Source organism: Eptesicus fuscus, chromosome 1 (assembly GCF_027574615.1).
Source record: "Eptesicus fuscus isolate TK198812 chromosome 1, DD_ASM_mEF_20220401, whole genome shotgun sequence".
In the NCBI taxonomy this organism is placed as follows: domain Eukaryota; kingdom Metazoa; phylum Chordata; class Mammalia; order Chiroptera; family Vespertilionidae; genus Eptesicus; species Eptesicus fuscus.
The window spans coordinates 130823588-130840761 of NC_072473.1; the positions used below are offsets into that span (position 1 = coordinate 130823588).

The following is a 17174-nucleotide window of genomic DNA, read 5'->3' on the forward strand; positions in this document are numbered from 1 at the left end:
CTGGAGATGGCGCACATAATTTGGAGCACAGCCAGTTTAAGCGACTATGTTAGCAGCAAGCAAAGGGGGGCAGTAGCAGCATTAGCCACACCTTACAGCCTCTTGGGGGCAAGCAATAGACTAGTTGGTTGGCAAACTCATTAGTCCACAGAGCCAAATACCAACAGTACAACAATTGAAATTTCTTTGGAGAGCCAAATTTTTTAAACTTAAACTTCTTCTAACGCCACTTCTTCAAAATAGACTCACCCAGGCTGTGGTATTTTGTGGAAGAGCCACACTCAAGGGGCCAAAGAGCCGCATGTGGCTTGCGAGCCGCAGTTTGCTGACCACGGGACTAGTAAACTGGAATTTAACATGGAGAGCTGGGAGGTGAGACATCCACAGGGAACCTGGTAAACTCTATGTGCATGTGTAGCAGAGTTCAGAAGAGACCCACACCACGCACGTGTCTCTGGCTTACGGAACCTGTGTGTGCACAGAGGACACACGAGCAAGCCCAGTGAAAAAGATAAAAGCCAGGGCACGCTTGTAAAAGTCCTGAGATTTGAATGTACTCTAATGCAACAAGGCAAGTCAAACGTGACTTGACATGTTTTTGCATAACCTCTGATCAATCTTTGCCTGAACGCTAAGTTGTACAGACATGGGGGTGACCCCTCGAAAGTAAGCCTTAAGCAGAAAACACAAAACGAAACAAAAAAGATCTGAGCAGAGACGCCATTGGCTGCACATTGCAGAGGAAACCTATGTGCACATTGTACTTGACAGCTTTAGCTTCGCTCTAAAGCCCGGACAACATGCATGGCCCAGCTATCTGAGGGCTCTGAAAAGTAAATAGTGGCAGAAGGACTGGGGAAGAAGATCAGAATATGAAATTCCACTTAATTCGCGGTGAATTTACCTTTTTTTTTTTTTCTCGTTTAGTATGCTCCAACCTGAAGTAAATACAGATTAAAACTGCACAGGAGCCCTGACCGGTTTGGCTCAGTGGATAGAGAGGACTCAAGGGTCCCAGGTCGATTCCGGTCAAGGGCATGTACCTTGGATGCGGGCACATCCCCAGTAGGAGTGTGCAGGAGGCAGCTGATTGATGTTTCTCTCTCATCGATGTTTCTAACTCTCTGTTCCTCTCCCTCTCTGTAAAAAAAAAAAAAAATCAATAAAATATTTTTTTAAAAACTGCACATGAGCACTGTGGTGCAGACTGAGATCCAGGCCTTTATTTCCGGTCTGGAGAATGGGGGAGGAGGGAAGGACGCCTCCTTTTTTTTTTTTTTATCAGGGAGGGAGAATCAGGGTAAATTTAGCACCAGAAAAGTGCAATTACCTTCCATAAAGCTTTCCTGTAACCAAATCTGATTTCACTCTGCCTGATGGCCACCTGCCTCAGCAGCCTGTAATCTCCATTATGGATGACTTGCAAGTAGGGCATCCTTGGCCCTCCAGAAGAGAGGAAATTTGTGGCAGATGGACAGCCTGTGTACGGAGTTCTCAGGTGCTTTCACCTGAGTGAGAAACCTGCCTTCATCAGGACGTCAGATGTCTGGCAGACAACCCTCTATGACACCAAGGTAAGTACCGTATTTTCCGGCGTATAAGACGACTTTTTAACCCAGGAAAATCTTCTATATGCCCAGTCGTCTTATACGCCGGAAAATACAGTAATGATTGGAAGAATGGCTGTCAATGGACTTTTGCATTGAAATTCTGGATTCCGTCTCGAATTTTAATCAGAAAAACAAAATCCCGGAGGAATAAATTCTTCAGGCTCCAAAGGGACGCTAAAAGGAGGCTCAGTGCCTAGCGAGTCACACAAAGGAAAACAACCTGAGATGAGCAACTAATTAAGAACTTGAAAAAGTGACAGTGACACCTGTGAATCTTGCTGCTTGATTGGGGCTTTAAAAATAGCTTCAAGCAGCTGTGCATCGCTGCAGGTTGCCCAGGACCAAACCAGAGAGGGTCGGACCTGCATTACCACCATTTGTCCACCATCCAGAGCTGAAATATCATTGCTGACATGTGCACATAAGGAACTGTCTGACATTGAAATTGGGACTCAAAAGAATTGTTGGCCCAGAAAAAAACTCACTACAGACTGATTCATTTGCCTCTCAGCATAACCATTATTGCTCGTCTCACATTCGGTTCTTATAAGTGTATTTCTAGTGACACATGATCTCGCTCATCTAGGGGAAATGATGAACAACACAGACTGATGAACAAGAACAGAACCAGAAACAAGGAGGCATCGATCGGACTGTCGGGCCTCAGAGGGAGGGTAAGGGAGGGTGGGAGTAGGGGGGAGAGATCAACCAAAGGACTGTGTGCATGCATACAAGCCTAACCAATGGTTAAGGACAACAGGGGGGTAGGGTGGAGATGGGAATGGGGGGATGAGGACAAATATGTGACACCTTAATCAATAATAAATAAATAAAATAAATAAAAATAAATAAATAAATAAAAGTAGAAAAACACCAGGAGAAATTAGCCACTGATTTTGATGTAGTACAATAAAGAGAATCCCTTCCATTGAATAAAAAAAAAAAACAGACCTGGAGACAGGGAAGCATCAATCAGACTGTCGGACCTCAGAGGGAAAGTAGGGGAGGGTGGAGGTAAGGGGGAGAGATCAACCAAAGGACTTGTATGCATGCATATAAGCCTAACCAGTGGTCACAGACAACAGGGGGGTAGGGGCATGCATGGGGAGGGGTTTGGGATGGGAATGGGGGGATGAGGATAAATATGTGATACCTTAATCATAAAGAAAATCCTATCTAATAAAAGAGTAATATGCAAATTGACCATCACTCCAACACACAAGATGGCTGCCCCCATGTGGTCAAAGATGGCTGCCCCCATGTGAACACAAGATGGCCACCACAAGGTGGCCTGCAGGGGAGGGCAGTTGGGAGGGACCCAGGCCTGCAAGGGAGGGCAGTTGGGGGCGATCAAGCCTGCAGGGGAGGGCAGTTAGTGGTGACCAGGCCTGGCAGAGGAGGAAAGTTGGGGGCAACCAGGCCTGCAAGGAAGGGCATTTGAGGGGGGGGGGGGACCCAGGCCTGCAGGGGAGAGCAGTTGGGGGCGATCAAGCCTGCAGGGGAGGGCAGTTAGTGGTGATCAAGCTGGCAGAGGAGGGAAGTTGGGGGCGACCGGGCCTGCAGGGGAGGGCAGTTGGGGGGGACCCAGGCCTGCAGGGGAGGGCAGTTAGGGGTGACCAGGCCTTCAAGGGAGGGCAGTTAGGGGTGACCAGGCCTGCAGGGGAGGGCAGTTACGGGCAAACAGGCTGGCAGGGGAGTGGTTAGGGGGTGATCAGGCTGGCAGGCAGAAGTGGTTAGGGGCAATCAGGAAGGCAGGCAGGCAAGCAGTTGGGAGACAGCAGTCCTGGATTGTGAGAGGGATGTCCGACTGCCCATTTAGGCCCGACCCTACTGGGATCAGGCCTAAACGGGCAGTTGGACATCCCTTGAGGGATCCCAGATTGGAGAGGGTGCAGGCTGGGCTGAGGGACACACACCCCCGTGCATGAATTTCGTGCACCGGGCCTCTAGTTTTAAAATAATAATACATGCTGAAACCGGTTTGGCTCAGTGGATAGAGCGTCGGCCTGCGGACTGAAGGGTCCCAGGTTTAATTCCGGTCAAGGGCATGTACCTTGGTTGCGGGCACATCCCCAGTGGGGGGTGTGCAGGAGGCAGCTGATCGATGTTTCTCTCTCATCGATGTTTCTCTCTCTATCCCTCTCCCTTCCTCTCTGTAAAAAATCAATAAAATACATTTTAAAAAAATAAAATAAAATAATAATACAAAATAATTAAAAAATAAAAATAGTTTTAACCTTAATCAATAAAGAAATAAAAAAAAAATAGCTTCAGCCCTGACCGGTTTGGCTCAGTGGATAGAGCGTCGGCACGCGGACTGAAGGGTCCCAGGTTTGGTTCTGGTCAAAGGCATGTACCTTGGTTGCGGGCACATCCCCAGTAGGAGGTGTGCAGGAGGCAGCTGATCGATATTTCTCTCTCATCGATGGTTCTAACTCTCTATCCCTCTCCCTTCCTCTCTGTAAAAAGTCAATAAAATATATTTTTAAATATAGCTTCAGTTAACGAGCCTGTCTATATGCTCTTGGGAAACAATTCCACCGAATTAACAAACCAACTGTAGTATTTAGAATGTCTGCTTAAAAATAAAAACAAAAAAAAAGGAATGCCTAATGCTCAGAGAATGTGAAAATCCTCCACTATTTTTTTTCCTCTAGTCTCCAGTGCCCAGTTCCCCTGAAGCAATCTCAGGGTGGCATGCAGTGGCCAAAGGGGACCTCATAGGAGCCAAAACCCTGTGGAAGGGGAACTTTCCTCTCCAGTAGGTGGAGCTGTGCTCCCAGTAGGTGGAACCTACGTTTCTCCCCAGAGGGAAGAATTGGTAAAGCCACCACATAAAACTGTTTATGAACTCCAGAGGTCAGTAAAGTTTTCCTATAAATGGCCAGGCAGTAAATATTTTAGACTTTGTGCACCATACAGTCTGTCACAACTACTCAACTCTGCTGTTATAGCAGGAAAGCAACCCATACAAGAACAACTGAGTGTGGCTGATTCCAATAAAACTTTATTTACAAACATAGGCAGGAGGTCGGTTTTGACTCCTCGGCTATAGTTTGCTGGCCGCTGTCATAGAGAAACCTGTACGTGAATGTTCATAGCAACTCCATTCATAATTGCTTCAAACTGGAAACAACTCAAATGTTCTTCAAAGAGTGAATATACAAAGAAATTGTGATACATTCAGCCCTGACTGGTGTGGCTCAGTGGGTAGAGCGTCAGCTTGCGGACTGAAGGGTCCTAGGTTCGGTTCCTGTCAGAGGCATGTACCTTGGTTGCAGGCACATCCCCAGTGGGGGGTGTGTGCAGGAGGCGGCTGATCGATGTTTCTCTCTCATCGATGTTTCTAACTCTCTATCCCTCTCCCTTCCTCTCTGTAAAAAATCAATAAAATACATTAAAAAGAAAAAAAAAGAAATTGTGATACATTCATACAACAGAATATACAAATAATGCTGAGTATTGCTACTCAGCAATAAAGAGGAATGAACCATTGATACATGCATCAATATAGATGAATCTCAAAGTATTATGCTGAGCGAAAGAAGCCAGGCTCAGAGCAAATTTTCATGATGATTCCATTTATATGACGTTCTGGTAAAAAGAAAACCATAAAACTATAGGGATAGAGAAGGGATCAGGAAGTATCAACAGTATAGCAGTTTAAAATGGTGAGGTAGGATATTCTTGTTGCTACTGTAATAAATTACTACAAAATGTGTGGCTCAAGACAGTACAAAGTTTAATCTCTTCACCTTTTTCGAAACCTCCTCCTCTCTGACCTTTGTAAGTCTGTTTCATGTATCCATGCCTCATCCTCAGAGGCCCTTGTGAGCAGCACAGAGCTGGACCCAGGGGATTGCTGCACACAGCAGGACTTGGGTTTCAATCCTGGCTCTGCTACTCAACCAGTGCATGAGCTCCTCGCTGTGCTTATCTCTCTGGGTCTGTTTCCCCATGTGTAAGACCACATACGACACCTACCTCTTGGACTTCCCTGAGGCTGAAATGAGACCATATATATGGACCACTTCCCATAGCACCTGGCATTCCCAGGCGTGCCATTCAGCGTGTGTTTGCCACTGCTGATGTCTAAATGAGACATCTGACCTGAGGCTCTCTTCCCAGTCCCAATGGCATCAGGTCGTTTCCAACTTACATTTAGAATTTAACATGTTTATAAGTATTAAGTTGTCATCCACTAAGACGGATTGGTTGATAGAGGGATGGAGAGATGGAGAGATGTGTCAAATATAGCAATATGTTATAGACCTAAAGCAAACTATTGACAAAGTAAATATAACAAAATCTTAATTTTATAATCTAGGTGATAGGTGTATGGGTATTCACCACACAATTTTTTGAAGTTTTCTGGATGTTTGAATATTTTCATAAGAAAATGTAAAAAAAAAAAGCTAATAATTTATGAAATATATAAAACTAAAAGAGCAAATTTAGAGCTGGATAGCAGTTCCTAGGAGTTCATTATACCATTCTTTTATTTTGTGTATGTTTGAAAATTTTCAAATTACAAAGATTTTAAAATTTTTTACTGGGATGCAAATTGGGGACACTGTGCTAGGTGAAATAAGGCAGTCACAAAAAGACAAATATTGTATGGTTCCAGTTTTATGAATTACCTAGAGCTGTCAAATTCATAGAGACAGAAAGTAGAATGGTGGTTTCCAGGGACTGGGGGAGGAGGAAAAATGGGGAGTTTAGTGCTTAACGGAAACAGAGTTTCAGATTTGCAAGATGAAAAAGTTATGGAGATTGATTGTACAACAATGTGAAAATATTTAACACTGCTGAACTGTACACTCAAAAATGGTTAAGATGGTGTCCTGGCCAGTGTGGCTCAGTTGGTTGAGTGTCCTCCCATGCATTGAAAGGTCACTAATTTGATTCCTGGTCAGGGCACATGCCCAGATTCAATCCCCTGGAATTGATGTGTTTTTTTGTCTCTCTCTCTCTCTACAAACAAACAAACAAACAAAACACAATAACAAGACCATTTTATAATGGTTAAGATGATGACTTTTATGTTATGTGTATTTTATGACAATGTTTAATTTTTTTTGAAATTTACTGGTCAAATATATCATGGAGGCACTTGATATAGGCCATAGTGCTAGATACAGTATGCAAAGTTCAGTAAAAATCGACTCTAGATTTTAATCATAATGAAATACTGGAAATACCATGAAATTCTGAGTAAAATCAATGAGTTTCAATTTCAGTTCTTCCTTTTTTTAGGTGTGAGAATAAAAAGAAGTTATTTCCATTTCACTTACTTTATTTTAAAGAAAGTATAAAAATTCCTATAGGTCAATGTGAAGATTGAAGATTTATTTATTTACTCTTTTTTTCTCTTCTTTTTTTTTTAAAAAACTATTACACACACACATACACACACACACTAATAAAAGCCTAGGTGGCCCTCACACCCTCACGAGACACCCTCACATCATCACAAGATGGCCATCACAAGATGGCTGGCAGGGGAGGGCAGTTGTTGGTGATCAGGCCAGCAGGGGAGGGCAGTTAAGGGCAACCAGGCCTGCAGGGGAGGGCAGTTGGGGGGGACAAGGCCTGCAGGGGAGGGCAGTTGGAGGCGAACAGGCCAGCAGGAGAGGGCAGTTGAGGGGGACCAGGCTGGCAAGGGAGGGCAGTTAGGGGTGACCAGGCCTGCAGGGGAGGGCAGTTGGAGGCCATCAGGCTGGCAGGGGAGGGCAGTTTGGGACGAGATCAGGCCAGCAGGGGCGGCAGTTGAGGTTGACCAGGCTGGCAGGGGAGGGCAGTTGGGGGCAATCGGGCCAGCAGGGGAGCAGTTAGGCATCCATCAGGCCGGCAAGGGAGCGGTTATTAGGTGATCAGGCAGGCAGGCAGGTGAGCAGTTAGGAGCCAGCAGTTTCGGATTGTGAGAGGGATATCAGACTGCTGGTTTAGGCCCCTGAGAGGTCCTGGTTTGGAGAGGTTGCAGGCCGGGCTGAGGGACACCCCCGACCCGTGCACAAATTTTGTGCATCAGGCAGCTGGATGTAGAGGCCAGAGCTGGTTCGTTTTTTGTTTGTTTTTTAATCCTCACCCAAGGATATTTTTTCATTGATTTTCAGAGAGGGAAAGACAGAGAGAAACATCAATGTGAGAGAAACACATCAATTGGTTGCCTCCTGCACATACCCTGACTTGGGCCCGGGCTGGGGAGGAGCCTGCAACCAAGGTATGTGCCCTTGACCAGAATGAAACCCGGAACCTTTGGTCCACAGGCCAAGATTCTTTATCCACTGAGCCAAACCAGCTAGGCCAGTTTCAATTTTTATCTCTTTATGGGTAGTGGCATGTCTTCTCATTAGGGAGCACATAATGTCTTGTGTCATTCTTTTTGTGATATTAGCAGCTGAGATGTTCAATGCCTAGATCCATTCATTGGTGGTTGCAAAGTGGTGATATTCAAGTTCTAACAATTCTTTTTTGTTTGTTCATTGCAATATTTTTTTTAAATATATTTTATTGATTTTATTACAGAGAGGAAGAGAGAGGGACAGAGAGTTAGAAACATCGATGACAGAGAAACATCGATCAGCTGCCTCTTGCACACCCCCCACTGGGGATGTGCCCGCAACCAAGGTACATGCCCTTGACCGGAATCGAACCTGGGACCTTTCAGTCCGCAGGCCGACGCTCTATCCACTGAGCCAAACCGGTTTCGGCTCATTGCAATATTTTTATAGAGATGTTTTCACTCATCCATCATTTGGTTACCAATGCTATAGTTCATATAGGAAAGGCAGGATAAAGGTTTTATTCTTTTCCTTTTATATACCAGTTTTCAAGAAAATTACTTGGTTTCCTATCATCCTCCAAAAGGCAGTTATCTTCTTGGAGCTTAGATTGTCTCATCTGTGGCCAGTGGGAAACTGCTGAAGCCAGGTCCTTTAGCCATGACCCTACTAGGCCTTGACAGCTTTCTTACCATCTGTTATGATGACAAGATTCAAGGCTTATCTTTACTTTTTAGTTCCGGACCTGGAATCAGCCATTTCTGAAAAAAAAAATTAAATTAAATTAAATTAAATTAAATTAAATTAAAATGCTGGTTTGTTTTTCACAACTTGGTTGCCAGGATTGCTCATTGTTTTTTTCTTTTTTTATAATTTTTTTTATTGTCTAAAGCTTTACATATGTCTCCTTTTTCCCCAATTGACCCCCTCCCCAATCCCTTCCCAGCCTGGGCAAGCCCCCACTGCCCCAGTGTCTGTGTCCATTGGTTATGCTAATATGCATGCATATAAATCCTTTGGTTGCTCTCTAACCCCCCCTCCCCTACCATTTGTCTCTGGATCTATTCTTGTTCATCAAATTATGTTGATCATCATATGTCACGTATGAGTGAGATCATGTGATATTTATCTTTCTCTGCCTGGCTTATTTCACCTAGCATAATGCTCTCCAGTTCCATCCACGCTGTTGCAAATGGTAAGAATTCCTTCTTTTTTATAGCGGCATAGTACACATTCTTTTTATAAAAAAATAAAATAAACTACCTTATGAGATTGTACTCCTTGCAATTCAAATTCAGGAATATAGGTTATTTTTAAGTCAATGTATTCTAGATTATATCTGTATTTCCTTTCTTCCACATCAAAAATACAGGTTCTCGAAGCTAACCGGGGATAATAAATTAGAATATCTCATAATTATTCATTTAGTTTATACCACTGTGTTAGGGGTGCCCAAGACTACCTCACATCCGGTGACTCACTAGGAGTGATTGAGCATATATTGGTGTGAGAGTAGGTAGTTAGGAAGATGTGAGCAGAGGAGATAAAGGTAAACAAGGGAAAGGGAGAATAGAAAACTAAAACAGCCATCAAAATTAGACAAAGACAGGGGAAAGAAACGCAGTAGAAAGGACTCCTAGCACCGAAAGGACACCTGCAGACACACGAAATTCTAAGAAGCCCACCAGATAAACAGACCCCCGAAATTCCAGGGAGCCTACCAGCTAAGGGACGAATGCTGCAGGGAGATTAGCACAGAGCGTGGGAGGGGCAAGAATAAAACAAACGCCAGGATTTAGACCCCCGGATGTGCTTGAATAAAGCGTTGATGCTCTCTCTGCAATTTCCCCACCTCTCGCGTAGAAATCTTTCCTCCGGGAGACAAGAACCTGGTCCCGCTGATCCCCAGCGCCGCTGACAGTTTGGACTAAACGCCAGCCCGGAGCCGATTCAAGAAAGCCCGCAGACGGTAAGCATCTAGCCTCGCCCTCCCTTGGGCTAGAGGCTTTGCGTTCCCTCTCTCCCCCTCGCCCACCCTCTCTCTCTCTCTAAGCCTCACTCTCCTGGGCACCGGTCACCCAGTTAAATGCCGCAAGGGCGGATGCCACTTGAAGGCTCCTGCGGAAGGTAAGAGTGCTCACCCCGGGGCAGAAAACCCTCCCACCCACCCGCTAGACAAAGGCTGATAACATCGCAACACTGACCCAAGCCCCAGGCAATTAATTTGGAGAGACAGACTTTCTTCCTTTCGCTTTTGTTGTTGTTGTTAAGCCTCACCCCAGGGTATTTTTTTTTTCATTGATTTTTAGAGAGAGTGGAAAGGAGGACCCTTTAAGTCTGCAGGCCTATGCTCCACCCTAGGAGCCAAACCCGCTAAGGCTGGCGTTTGCTTTTGCACTTGAACCGGCTCCTAATAATTGGTGAGGCCCAGTCTCTGAGCTTGAGCAGCACACTCCGGGAGAACTTGGCTCAGGCTCAGCAGATCTACTAGACAATGATACGCGTGGTCACATTTTCAACACCACCACCCACTGCCCCCACGCATCTCCTTTCAGAAACGTCCACGTTTTACCTCCTGAGTCTTATTTACCCGTCTGGGATCCTTTCCTTTGCCTCCCTCTCCTCGCAACTGTGTTTGAAGTGCAGGCGAGGTGCCTGCTGTATATGCGGGAGGGCGGGTCGCAACTATTCCTTAAGGCGCCTAGTTGCCCAGACGAAGGATCGAGTGCCTCATTTTCCTTGCTTGTTACACCACATAAGGAGAGAACACTGGCCGAATTCTGTGATGAACGCTTTTCTTATTTATTTTTTGTTTCACCGCTGCCTCAAGAGTCTACAGAGCTCCATTTATTATCAGCCCCTGCGGGATTTTTCTCGCTTGCTTCGATTCAGCTACTTATATCCTGTCAGGCCTGACATCTCCCACGTGCAAGCTCATATTCATTGGGAGCAGGGTTCCCTTTTCAGTCAACTTGTGGCTCTACTGTGCTCCTCTTGGGACTCAAGAATACTCCTCATTAAATATTTAGACATTTCAGACCTTAATTGCCGCCAGCACTTTTGCTGTCTCTGTCGGGGCAGCTACTGGAAAGATGAACGCGTGCCACGGGCCTTCTTTATCAAGAATGGGCTCCCCTGTCTACTGAAACATTTGGTTTGTCCGATATTACGCCCTATTGACACGGAGATAGCCTCATCAGGAAAATACCTAAACTCAAGAGACTTATTAGAGTGGATCACATATTACATATATATTTTTCACAGACTGATCATAAGACGCTACAAGGTACTCATGCTTCAAGAGATAGCAGGACTTCAACTCCTAAGAACGCTATCCAGCTTTCCAGAGTATGGGTTGAGACCGAGGCACTCAGGGGTGGGGAAGGGATCGAAAAGATAGATGAAAATATATGGCTCAGAAAATCCAGAACCTGGAAAGGTTGAGTCACTAGGGAAGCTTTGGCCAAGGCTTTAAGAGGATTTCTAAAGAGGTCTAGAAATACTCTACAGACAGAACTTGGCAAAGCGGATGCCTGAACCTGTCCATACTTTCTATTCATTTGAACAAGGTCACAGGACACTCTGGCCCGTTCACACTCTCCTCTCCAGCCTCATTGCCCAGACCTCTCTTTTCTATTTTCCAGATGGTCAACACCACCTCCATATCACAGGACTCACCACTGGGCTGTATTATCAAGAATTAGGATAAATATGACCCCCCAAACCCTCAGAAAGAAAAGATTAATCTTCTTCTGTAATACAGCCTGGCCACAATATAAATTAGGTGACCAAGAGGTCTGGCCTCATATGGAAGCATAAATTATAATACTATTAGTCAATGAGACCTGTTTTGTCACCAGCAAGGGAAATGCACCGAGGCCCCATACATACAAGCCGTTATGGCTCTCACAGACAATCCTAAGCACTGCAGCTCTTGCAAGTTAGACCCAGATGTTATAGCAGTTATTATCCAGATGCCCCAGCCTAAAACTATAGGCACCCTAGACCCCAAAACTCCAACTGGCACTAGGGACCTTGGCTATAGTCCCTGAATACCCTACTAATGATCCTGTACCCTTCACAGAGGACCCACAACCCCTAAGCTATAGCCATTACAAGAGGTTAACAGACCCTCTGGTCCTGCATGGGTCCAGGTCCCATTCTCCATTCAGGATTACAGACAGGTAAGATCAGACCTTGGGACAATTTCAGATGATTCCAAAAAATACATGACAACTTCCTTAAACTAACCTGAACCTTTGACTGGGTGTGGAAAGCTATGCAGGGATCATGGGGCAAACTGTTGCACCAGAGCAGCGAGCTGAAGTAACTGAAGCAGCTCAAATATTTGGGGATGACACCCACCTAACTCAGCTTCAAATATACCTGGGAGGAGCCGTTGCAGTCCCAAATCCAGACCCCCATTGGAGCTATAACAACCAACGAGACAGGGCTCTTAGAGATAGTTTTTTTTCATTGCTTAATAGAAGGAATGAAAAAAATTGAAAGCACAACTAAAATGATAATAAACTTTCAGCCACTGACCAAGGGCCCCAAGAAAACCCTTCTGCCTTTTTGGAAAGATTAAAAGAGACCCTTCCTAAACATACCAACGTAGATCCCAACTCACCTGAGGGACAAGTAATTGTAAAAGATCACTTCCTAACTCAGGCGGCCCCAGACATCCGGTACAAATGACAAAAACTAGCCTTAGGTCCAGGGACACGGATGACTGAGATCCCAAAGGCAGCACCCTCAGTTCACTATAATAAAGAAATGGAGGAGGAAGAAAAGAACAAAGAAACAAAAGCCGAAGACAAAAGGCAGGCTCAGCTCCTCTCTGCCCTCAGGCCCAGCCTTCTCAGAAAGGGGGAAACCCTAAGCCGCCTGTTGGAAACCCGCATCGCTGTGGGAAACCTGGCCTTGGGACTGAAGCCAAAAGCACCTTGTCCCAAGTGTAAGGAGCCTGGTCATTGGGTCTGTGACTGTCCTGGGTCCCGAAGGGGACTTGGGCCAGAACCACTCATGACCCTTGACTGAGGAGGCTCTCTACTCGAGCCAGTTCCCACCAAGAACATCCATTTGAATGGGACAGAGCCAAGGGTCACCCCAGATGTGGAAAGTAGAAACGGGAGCTGCCTACTCTATGCTAAATAATCTCTCTGGACCTCTACCTTCTGACTCCTGCCGAGTAATTGGGGTTAGTGGAAAACCCTCTATCAGGAGATTTATTCCTCCCCTGTGTTACCTTTGGGACCTTTGCCCATCCATTCTTGGTGATGTCAGAATGCCCTATCCTGCTTTCAGGGACGAACACCCTCAGTAAACTAGGGGCACAAAAAATCAACACCAAGCCAATATCTTTTTCTCTGATCGGGTCCTTGAAACTGAGGAAATTATAGATCATTCCATAAATTTGGCAGTTTAACCCGGAGGTCTGGGCTGGTGGAAGGGCTAAGACAGCAATACGTATAAAACTAAAACTAAAAAAATCCCACAAACTTTCTCCATAGGAAGCAATACCCTATAAAGCCAGAGGCCAGAAAAAGACTTCAAATAATAATTAAAAATTCCTGAAACATGGGCTATTAATTTCTGTTAATTTGCCCTGCAATAAATACTCTCATCCTCCTTGTTAAAACTAAAATAAAATGGAGAATATAGATTAGTGCACGATCTACAGATTATAAATGAGGCTGTTGTCCCAAGCCACCCTATAGTTCCCAATCCTTGCACTATCCTAGGAGAAATACCTTCTCAGATCCCATGGTTTTCAGTCTCAAGGATGCTTTCTTTTGCATTCCTTTGAGTCCCTGCTCTCAATGCTTATTTGCCTTTGAATGGACCAAGGAGGACAATATAAGCCAACTACTAACCTGGACTGTATTGCCCCAGGGCTTTAGGAATAGCCCTCATTTACGCAGGAACCTGCTAGTAATTCTTGAAATGGGGCAGAAAGCTCCTACAATATATAGATGATTTACTCATTTACTATCCCTCCAAGGAAAAAGGAATACAGCACGCTATTAAGACTTTAAATTTTCTGGCAGACGGGGGATACAAAGCATCTAAGACCAAAGCCTAATTATTTAAATAAAAGGTAAATTATGTAGTATTCATTTTGACACTGGGAAAAGGCAGTCTTTCCTGGAAGAAAATCCAAACAGCTGCCCAAATACCTACCCCAACAATCTGGAAACAACTTCTAAGATTAGCCAGATACTGTAGACTCTGGATTTTAGGATATGGAGGAATTTCAAAGCCCCTATACTCAGCCCTAAGGAGAGGGACAGACAGACTCGCTGCCCTGGGACCAAGAGCAAAGACAGACCTTTAGGCAACTAAAACACTAAAACAGGCCCTAACCCAGGCCCCAGCCCTCTGACTCCCAATACTAGATAAGCCATTCCAATTGTATGGAACAGAGGAAAAAAGAATGGCCTTGGGAGGCCTGTCATAGGTCCTTGGCCCAACCGAAAGACTGGTAAGCTATCTATCCAAAGGTTTCGATTCAGTAGCACAGGGATGGCCACATTGTTTTAGGGTTGTTGTAGCCACTGCATTACTGGTAGAAGCCTCTAAAATGTCTTTAGGCCAACCATTTGTCCTTTATACCTCTTATCAAATAGGCCCCTTGTTAGCCCTAAAAGGACCTCATTGGCTCACAGATAGTCGAATACTCACATACAAGGTACTGTTACTGGAAAATCCCCAGGTTAAAATAGAAAAAAATGTAACACCCTAAATCCTGCCACCTTAATGCCACTCCCTGAAAAGGACCAACCTATACATTCTTGTTGTGAAACCTTTGAACAAATTTATGCAAGTAGACAGGACCCTACAGAACAGTCTTTAGATAATCCAGAGGAAAATTGATTCACAGACGGATGCAGCTTTGTACTAAATGGAACCCATCATGCTGTACACTATAGTTTCTTTACATCAAATTATAGAGGCCAAATCTCTTCCTTCAGGAACTTCTGCACACTAGCTGAATTAATAGCACTCACCAGGGCCCTAGAATTAGGGCAAGATAAACAATTGAATATATATACAGACTCTAAGAATGCTTTTCTAATACTTCATGATCATACTATCTGGAAGGAAAGGGGATATATAACAGCAAAGGATACCCCTGTTAAATACAGGCCTCAAATTTTTAAATTACTACAGGCAATTCATTTACCTAAAGAAATAGCAGTTATACACTGCAAGGGACATCAAAATAAAATATAACACAAGGAAACAAATACGCTGATAAAGTTGCAAAGTTAGCCGCCACCTCTGAAGATATATTCTTGGGAGCACTAATTCCATCCTTACCTACAGAACTACCAACCCCTAAATATACCCAAGAAGAAATACAATGGACATCCCAACACAATACACCAAGGGGCCAACAGGATGGTTCCAATTAGAGGGACTCCTTTATGTACCCTCAGTTTTAACAATGGAAAATCATAAAAGCCCTCCATGAACTACAATAGTCTCTCAACTCATTAGCCAATAAAATCTTAGACAATCGTATTGCCCTAGAGTCTAGACTATCTCTTAGCTGCAGAATGAGGAGTTTGCGCTATTCAGTATACTGCATGCTGTACCAACATCAATAATTCCGCTAAAGTAGAAACAAGAGTATGTGAAATTCCAAATCATGCAACCTGGTTAAAAGGCCTCAGAGAAACCCAACTTTTGCCCGGTATGGTGACCTCACTTACTTGGAACTGGAAATATTGGTTATGGTCTCTCTTTGGAGTTCTTTTAATCTCTCTCCTCGTCATATTAGTGATAACACTGTTTGGTCCTTGTTTGGTTAACCTACTTGTAAAATTTGTCTCTTCCAGGTTACAACTATTGCACCTGTAAATGATGCTTCGCCAGGGTTTTCAACCCGCGCCCCCCCCCCCACACCCACACACACACATACGCAGAGACAACTCAACCCCTTGATCAAGCTGGCCAAAGATTCTGATTCTGAGAAACCTACCCTCTGCCCTGACAGACAGCAAGAGAATGAGACCCAATCCCCAACTTCGCCCATTTGTCAGCAGGAAGTAGCCAGATGATTGTCTACGTCCATGATCTCCCAATGAATTGGGTCTCATAACTCTTGAGGGGGGAAATGTTAGAGTAGGCAGTTAGGTAGATATGAGCAGGGCAGAGAAAGGACAAACTGACCAAAAAACCATGCTTAAGTAAACAAGGGAAAGGGTGAATAGAAAACTAAAGCAGCCACCAAAGGCTGAATGGTACAGGGAGGTTAGTACACAGCATGGGAGGGGCAAGAATAAGTCAAAAGCCAGGACTTAGACCCAATGGGGCACTCCAGCTTCGCTTGATGTACTTTCGCTTGAATAAAGCTTTGCTGCTTGCTGCAATTTCCCTGTCTCTCGTGTTGAAATCTTTCCTCCAGGAGACAAGAACCTGGTCTTGCTGATTCCCAGCGCCACTGACATTTGTATTCACAGCTAAGGTTTAGTAGAGCAAACTGATATGCAACAGAATCAGCATGGAAAAAGACACAGGCAGCGTTTGAAGGATGCCATGCTCAGGCTTCCTTATGTTGTCTCCCTTCCACAATGAGTCAGGCAGAACTGGCGGTTTCCTAGCAACAAAAATGCAGCAACACATGTGTGATGTTTCCGCCCAAGGAAGCCATTAGAGACTCAGTGCCCAAGGTTTTTGTTGGGGGCTGGTCATCAGACACTCTGCCTAGCATGTACCAAAATTGCAGACTCTTGGAATGAAAGCAGATGATAAGCATAAACCACACTGTTGGCGCAAAGTCTGAGCATAAGGAGCCATCCTTACCAGTTAAGGAATAGTGGAAACACTTCCCAAATGCAAGTTTCCAGCCAAGGGCCAACCCTTCAAAGGATAGCAGGCTTTGGTAACCCATTTCAGGATAGTTGACCCTTTGGACCTTGGCCAAGGCAACTTTTACAACACAATGATCAGTCGGATCCCTTGCATCAGGTGAGACCTACCTGCAGTATTAACCTCAGTTATACCCTACAGGGGTCCTAGATTTTACCAGTTTAAACAAATCCCATTAACCACAAAGATTTATCTTAGAAAGCCAGGTACCTTCCTCCTTAAATTTCTATATTAGCCCCTTTTTTTACCTGGCTCATGGCATCCATTCAGGCACAGTATACTCTGGTCAGTAAGTGGAAGCTGACTGGAAAGCCATTAGGCTGAGGCAATGTTGGGTTAGTCAAGGCACACACACAGGAAGTGAAGTCCCTGAGGGCACACATGGCACCCCTGGAAACAGGAA

At 44.7% G+C, this 17174-nt stretch overlaps 1 long non-coding RNA gene across 1 annotated transcript; it reads left to right on the plus strand.

Annotated features, from left to right (window-relative positions):
- Positions 1-9398: 9398 nt before the first annotated feature.
- LOC129148701 (uncharacterized) lies at positions 9399-16266 on the plus strand. Its single transcript, XR_008555664.1, has 3 exons — positions 9399-9443; positions 9758-9863; positions 15739-16266. It is a non-coding gene; the product is annotated as an uncharacterized LOC129148701 (long non-coding RNA).
- Positions 16267-17174: the final 908 nt, after the last annotated feature.